The sequence below is a fragment of the Pteropus alecto genome, unplaced genomic scaffold (genome assembly GCF_000325575.1).
Source record: "Pteropus alecto unplaced genomic scaffold, ASM32557v1 scaffold25, whole genome shotgun sequence".
Classification (NCBI taxonomy): Eukaryota; Metazoa; Chordata; class Mammalia; order Chiroptera; family Pteropodidae; genus Pteropus; species Pteropus alecto.
The window spans coordinates 34,405,640-34,413,139 of NW_006441955.1; the positions used below are offsets into that span (position 1 = coordinate 34,405,640).

General features: G+C 37.2%; 1 long non-coding RNA gene across 5 annotated transcripts in view; it reads right to left on the reverse strand.

Moving 5' to 3' along the window:
• Positions 1–7,500, reverse strand: part of LOC107196205 — a 53,556-nt gene that overhangs the window by 29,116 nt on the left and 16,940 nt on the right. For 2 of the 5 annotated variants that reach the window (XR_003048566.1, XR_003048565.1), the window contains exon 2: positions 7,315–7,500. This exon is cut by the window's right edge and continues 204 nt beyond it. The exons of 2 other annotated variants lie outside the window; for them this stretch is intronic. This is a non-coding gene — a long non-coding RNA (uncharacterized LOC107196205). The remainder of the gene's footprint in view (positions 1–7,314) is intronic. One more of the 5 variants, XR_003048567.1, reaches the window with a different exon arrangement.

A 7,500-nucleotide genomic window follows, 5' to 3' on the forward strand; every position in this document is an offset into this window, starting at 1 on the left:
TGTGGGTCACATCAAAGTTAGCTTACTGGCTTCTAGGGAAATCTAGAGTAGAATGGAAAATTTAACTGCTGTCTTTAAAGATAGAGGTTTTATTTTGGAGACACCTTGCTGGGCAGCTTTAGAATATAGTTGCATCCGTAAACTCACTAGATTGTGGACAAGATAATAGGCTGAACTCACATCATAAGGAAGCCTACCTGGAAATATCTCAGGTAAACAGCAAACAGAAGCCTCTAAGACAAGAGGAAGCAGAAACTATGTTGTGGGTAGGATCCTCACAGCTGCTGTGCAGTCTTTCCAGTGAAAGTCAGTCTCAGTCTCTCTCAGTCAGTCTCTCAGTCTCTCTCTCCTCTCCCTCTCTCTCTCTCTCTCTCTCTCTCTCTCTCTCTCTTCACACACACACACACACACACACACACACACACACACACACACACACACACACTCATGCATTGCCCTTATCGTAAGAACATTTTTTTCTATCACAAAATTAAATCTCTCTGCCCAGGAAGGACGATATGCTTTATGAATTGATATCTTTCAATTGTCTCATAGACGTAGATCCATGCCAGGTGTTTCTTGAAATGGCAGACTGCTCTTCTTGGAGTGTAAATGATCTCAGGATTTTAAGATTCTGGTATAAACTGATTTACTTTCCCTTTTCTCTACCTCAAAATCTCTTGCTATCCCACCAAAATCTAAGCCCTTTCCTCACCTTTGTTCTAGATTTTGGCATCCATTTCTTCAGAAATTGTTTAAATTTTTTTCCCATCAGTTATTTTATCTTTATTTTTGTATTCTATTTTTATTCTTTATTTTCTCTTGCTTTCATGTTCCACTTCTCTCTCTCCACTGATCCTTCCCTTCTATCTACAGCTTGCTTTGGTCACCCTTATTCTTTCAAACCTGGTGGCCCCTCAAGTTCTTATCAAGTCATTCTCCTTCTATTTAATTGTTCTGCTCTTTACCTCCCATATCCATTATATTCCATGCAATCTTTTTCCTACCCAACTACCATCCTTCCCACCTCAGCTCTCCTGAAACTACTTCTTTAAAGGCTGCTGCTGATTTTCCTCTTGCCAGATTCAACTTCAGGTCTAGTGGTCTCTTATAAGTGAAAGAGAATGCATTTCAAGACATTTGAAATTTGCCACCTTACTAGATGGGTAATATTTGTAAAGTACACTAGATGGGTAATATTTGTAAAGTACTTAATGGCTTTACAGCTGTTTTGTCATCTACAAAATGGGCATAATGATCCTGACTCTATGCCACTAGAGTGAAATGAGATGTATATAAATGGGCTTTGTAAACTATAAATTGCGCTTTAACTGTTAGTCATTATTATTGTCATGCTTGCTCTTTCTAGCAATTGGCTCTGCTGACCACTCAATCCTTCAAGTTCTCCACAGCCTGAGCTTCCACTACATGATCCTGTGCCTCCTTCCTCTGTCCCTCCTTCTTTGACTCCTCTGCCTCTTCCCAACAGGCCACTAAAAGCAGGAATCCCACTGAGTTTTGTCCCTGATTTTTCTTTCTCTACATTCTCAGTGCATCCCACAACTTTAGCTATCCTTGACATACAATTCTTCAACTCCAGCCTAAAACCTCTCTAGAAGTCCTGACTCAAACTTTGATCTATACCAACCCCAAATGACAAAAAATGAGCCACTTTTCTTATTTCCCAAGACTGAGAAGGCTTCTTTAATTCCCCATTTCTCTTGAAGATATCATCACTTTCCTGTTTATACATCTTCCAAGATTAGAAACCAAACATTATATGTCCTCTGGATTTCTCCTAAATTTAATCAGTGAAATAGGTAGCCTACACCAGAGTGTCAGTTAATTCAGTAACCATTTAAATTCTGTGTATCATTCTGCTGGTCTCACCTGGACTCACATGTTTTTCTGCGATCAGCTGCTGGTCAGCTAGGCCACTTGACTTCTTGGGTTGGTTGACTGTTAGCTGGAAAAAGGGGAATACTGGACTACATTATCTATCACAATCTAGTCAGTAAGCCTGGGCTCATTCACAGGTCTGCTCAGCATTTTAGGAGCAGCCTGAGAGCAAGCTCTGCTACCCAAGCGTTTTTTAACTCTGTCTGTCACAGGTTTGATACTCTCTCATTGGCCATGGCAAATCCCACAGTCAAGCTCGGTCAGTGTTTGAAGGGTGGTACCAAAGGGCATAGATTAAGGAAAGAAAGCAATTGTGGACGTTTTTTGCATCAACCACAGTCAAGTTGGACATCTTATGTATACAAGTTTCGATTTCTCTGGCATGGACTTTCCCTGAAAAACCTCCTTATAGAACATTCACCAAGAAGCTCCATTAAAGATCTCCAATGAATGCTAATTTAGCCCATGTTCGTGCAGCCCTTTCTGAAATGTCTGTTGAGGAAGTAGTATCATTGCTTGCTAGACATACTAATGGTCACTTCCTGGTATTCTCTCATGGGATGTTATAAAAGCCTAATACCCAACAAGCCAGACCCAAAGTGTCAGGGATAAACAGCAGGCCTCTCATCAAGGTAATCTTGTCTGTTTCAAAACATGAGGGCTCAGCCCAGGGCTAACCCCAGCCTGAAGTGGGCAAAGAGCCCCAAGGTTACAGCAAAAGTCATATCAACCTGATTAGCCAAGGACCAAACCAAGCCACACTTCACAGATAAATTACACATTTTGTTTTTTCCTGTGTCCACTGGAAGGCTAACTGTGTGAAGACTGGGGCTTAGGAGAAGAGGATGGTGAGCACGGTTTGTCTTGCACACAAGAATAGGGTATGGTTCCTGACCTCAGACGTCTCATCAATGCAATGCCATTGAGAGCTGCTATCGGCCTTCTGAGATGAGAATGCTCTTGCAATTGTCTAGGTAGGCCTTGGGGGAGATACAGGATTTGAAATGTCTTAAAAGAAGAGGAGAGAGATTTCAGGTGGGAACAAGAGCATAAAAGAAGAGAACAGTGTGGTGAAGAACAATAAGGCTGGCTTCCCTGGGATGAAAGGCTCCACTGGCAGAAGAGAGCAGGAAATAGTCTGGATAAATAGTATGGACCAGAATCAGATACTTTGCCTGCATTAGTTTAATGAGGACTATTCTTAGGATCTTGACAAGAGAATGAGGAACGTGTCCTATGAGGAAGATTAATGACACTGCATTAGAGGACAGTGAATTATAGGAGAAAGAAATGAAAGCAAGGATATTAGGAGACTATTAGAGCAACCTAGGAGTAGTCCAGATATGTTAGGACAGAGACCAGAAAAATCCCAGAGACATTACAAAAGATTCAAATGTCCGCTTTGTATTAAGCTACATCCCAGAGTTAAATTCTGGAGCAAACTGTACATTCCTTGTGGACCATGGAAAAACTTGCCAAGAGGGCTAATTTTATCAGTATAGAAATCCAAAGCAGGTAAGTTCACATTCTTCATGAATTTTGGGGATTCCCCCTGTCCCGATTTGCCTTCTTGGGAGAAAATTCTTAATCTCTCCCTTGCTACATGTATAAATGTAGCCCAAAGATTATCATGGGGTTGAGATGAAAATGTAAAATTTTTTATATTTAATCTTGAAATCAATAAAGATATGGTGCTAGGTGATGTGTTCAATCCCAGCCTAACAGGTAATTATAACCAACCTTTACATAGTTACCTCACTCAACATTCACGACAACCTTGTAAAGTTAGTATCAGTATTATTTTTATTTTATAATCAAAGGAACTCAAAGAGGTTAAGCATCTTTCTAAGATCACTCGTTTAGCAAGAGAGAGAGCAGAAATTTGAATTCAGGTCTTTTGACTTCAAAGCCCATGCTCTTTCCTCCAACATCACTGAATTTTTAGTCCAACACTGCAAAGCAGAGGTTTGCCCTCTTTAAAGAATCAGAATTAAAGGATCAGAATTTTAGGTGTTTGTTCTCTTTAAAGGATCAGAATTTTAGGATATAGGCTGATAAGTCTTGACATTTCTTTAATGTAACAAGTTAAGTCTTCATTTAAGAGAGAACAACTTGTGATTTTCTTCCATTGGTGGGCTAGACAGATAATAAAAATGATAGCAAAGGTTATTAAAATTTATATGGAGATCAGCACAGACTGGAATAACTACAAAGTGAATTCTTTAAGCTGCAACAGAAAGGTGGCAAAATAGCACAATATGAAAGAAAACGCTCCTTTAGCTTCACATGCCTAAATACACCATCAAAAGACTGCTCAATTCTCAAATGCCAGTATTTTCTGACTCCTCTAGAACCTATTCTTAAGGCAAAATATCAAAGTCAGCAGGATAGAAGGTGTCCCAAAATGTCTTAATTCAGAGAATTAGTGTTAACTGAGTCTGATTAGCTCCATTTATCTCTAATTAATTACCTTTATCTAATTAGACACTTTGTTTCCAGTAGACATGGAGTCAAGTAGACTAGATTATTAGTGTAGTCATTGTGCCTTTACAAAATCCTGAAATTAATGAAACGTGCAAAAGAATCTGTGGTTCTAATTGCACAGGTGTTGCCTTATGGCAAAGCTTTATCATCTGATTACACCAAGGGGTTATTAGTGACTTTTTATATAGAGGATGAGCCCATGAAATGTACCTTAGCAACAGCTCATTAGTTTAGGGTTGTTACTGTATTATTTATTACATTCAGCCTTCCCCATTATCTAGATTGATTCATGGACCTATACATTTTTCCTTTACTCTGTGCGGGAAAAAAAAGTGAAATAAAATAGACTATCATTATAGAGTCCAGATGCAATGTGGAAAAATGCAAAATGTGTTCATCAGCTACAATTTGACTCTTTAAGACAGAGAGCTCTAAAGTTAGATGAAATCAGAATCAAATTCATTAGTTTTTTTTCTATGGAAAAAGAACCAATTTAAATTACTGAAGAGTATGGAATGATTCATATATGCGATAAAAAAAAAATGTGTCTGTACTAATGCCTTCATATAACTGAACTGGTATAACAAGGTATATGGAAGAAAAAAGCAAAACGTTTTTATACTAAAATATATTTGTATTTACTTATTTTCGCTTCACATCTTTCCAAAGTGGGCCGAGGAGACATTTCTACATATGCTCACCCATGACATAAATAAAAATCCATCTCTTGTTTTACTTTTTGCTTTTTTTTCTTAAGGATTTGTTACCATATGGGGAAAACTAACAAATTATATAATCAAGCTTCACTAAAAAAGCAAGATTTCAACAGCTGCTTACAAATATGTAAAGTGTTTTTTCATGGCAAGGTTAGGTGTCTGCAAAAGACTAAAATATCCCAAGCTTTGTATTTTCAATCTTTTTCCCTCATAACCATTTGAAAAAGCACTGCTTTTCACAAAGAGTAATTAAACAGCCAGAAGTAAACCCAGCCACAATCCTATTCCAACATACAAACATGTTTATTGACAAAGCAGTAATTCCTTTAAATAATTTGTCAACATAAATATGTCAAATGGGTTTTAAAATCATTTCTCTCTCTGTTCTCCAACAAAAATTCCTCTACTGATATAAGCTCTATATCGCCGTTAACTTACTGCTGAATCTAAACTAGCAAAATAATAATGGTAACTACTATATAGAGCATGACAACTAATTTGAGTGGTAATAATGAATATTTAATGATCCTCCTTTCAAGCATGAACATATAACTTTTCATGTATTCCTTACAAAAATTATAACCATTAATCTAAAAATTATATTTGCAACTGAAATAGCCAGGAATTATAGATTATAGCTAAGTCAGAATATTGCATAAACATTCCTTATGAACACAAAAACAAGGGCACGTAGGAAGCTCCAGTCTCCTGCTTTCATTCAATTCAAATCCTCTCTTTGAAATGTATGGAAGTTGTGTGATTAGTCAAGAAGATATTCGAATACAGATATAAAAAGGTATTTCTATCAGTAAATAAGTACAATAGCCAAGGTCAATTTCACTCTTCACTAGCTCATAATTTCTAAACAAAAGTAACATGTATATAAAAATGTGTCCCCTATAGGGGTAATATTTTTAGAATGCTTTACATTAATCAAGAATGAACACAAAATGGATTAGAAATGTAGAATTTAAACTTTAAATTTCATTTTTTATATGTAGGCAGTTTTCCCAAGTGTGTCCATCAGAAACTACAAATGTGACTTTGAGAAAAGAGATCTGAAAAATGCATGAAGTGCTTTAAAATGGGCTTTGTTCACTGATGGAAATTATTTTTGGTCAAATTTCTAAGTTATTTCATTCCTGGTATTCGATAAGATCTGCATAATTTCATATGCCTGCAATGTTGCAAAAAAAAAACACATCTGCCTCCTTTCTTGTTTGGGTTTGCTTTCCTTGTTATGAGGTATTTGAAAACTAGTGCCACTGCAGTCACAAATACACAATTCTACATCAAATCCCAGGACTCTATATATTATTTTTTAATTGTTTTAAAAGGCACATTGTACTTATAAGATTCAAGACAGGAAAAAACCTAATAACGTGGAAAAGAGTAGCCAGTAAAATCTGCAGTTTTTCCCAGTTATAACCCTCTTTATCAGAAATTAAGTGTCCAGTTAGATGGTGCACCATACCGGCCCCAGCTCAGCAACAAGGTTCTGCCTCTTTAGGACTCCAGCACACAGGGCCAGGTGGCATGTACTGGGTCACATTTTCCAATTGTGTACATACTCGATGAACACATTTCTAACTGAGCAGTTGTCCTTGATTAAAAAGCCAAGGCAAGATCAAATGAGAAAAGGAATTTCAAGTGTTCTCTATAAACTATAATATGCTTTAAAACTATAAGATGGTAGCATTCTTAGGTAACACTGCATAAGGATACTAAACTCCTAATGAAGCTTCATTTGTTCACTTCAGCTGTCTTGCTATTGCCCCTACATAGACATGGCATTTAGTCAATAAAGTCTTTGTCTTTCCTGGGTTCTTTCCCGACCTTCCACTCTTGGTTTTCTTCTGATGGAGAAGATTCCTATTAAAGAATGTACACCGATTAATTACTTTAGGAGGTTTATTTTGCTATGTACATATATATAAGCACTACATATGTTAAAGAACATGTTAACAAATATTGAGAAGTCTATGCATCTTTTTTATTTATCCTGCGTTTTACGGCCTTGTTCATCACCTCCTTCCCTGTACCAGCTCATCAAACTTCCTGAGAAGCTGCAGACCAAATTCCTTAGCACTCAGAAGCTCTGAGCAAATACAGAACATGGTAGCAAGATGCAAAAAGTAATGAGACAGACCAAAGACACGCATCAGGGGGACAATTTTTGTTTATCTTGTTTTTTAAGGGATGGGGGAAAACCTACTTTGGACAGTGAGAGAGAAAAAAACTGCAGCTGGAGTCTTCGTAACACACACAGAACAGGTTAATATTGTGCTAAAAAATAAGTTTATGTATTAGGTTGGTTGAATACCATGAAGGGCAGGCACCCGGAATGAAGACATAGAACCTAATGTACTCAAATATCCTCTCTTGTTGTTTGAAAAGTTGT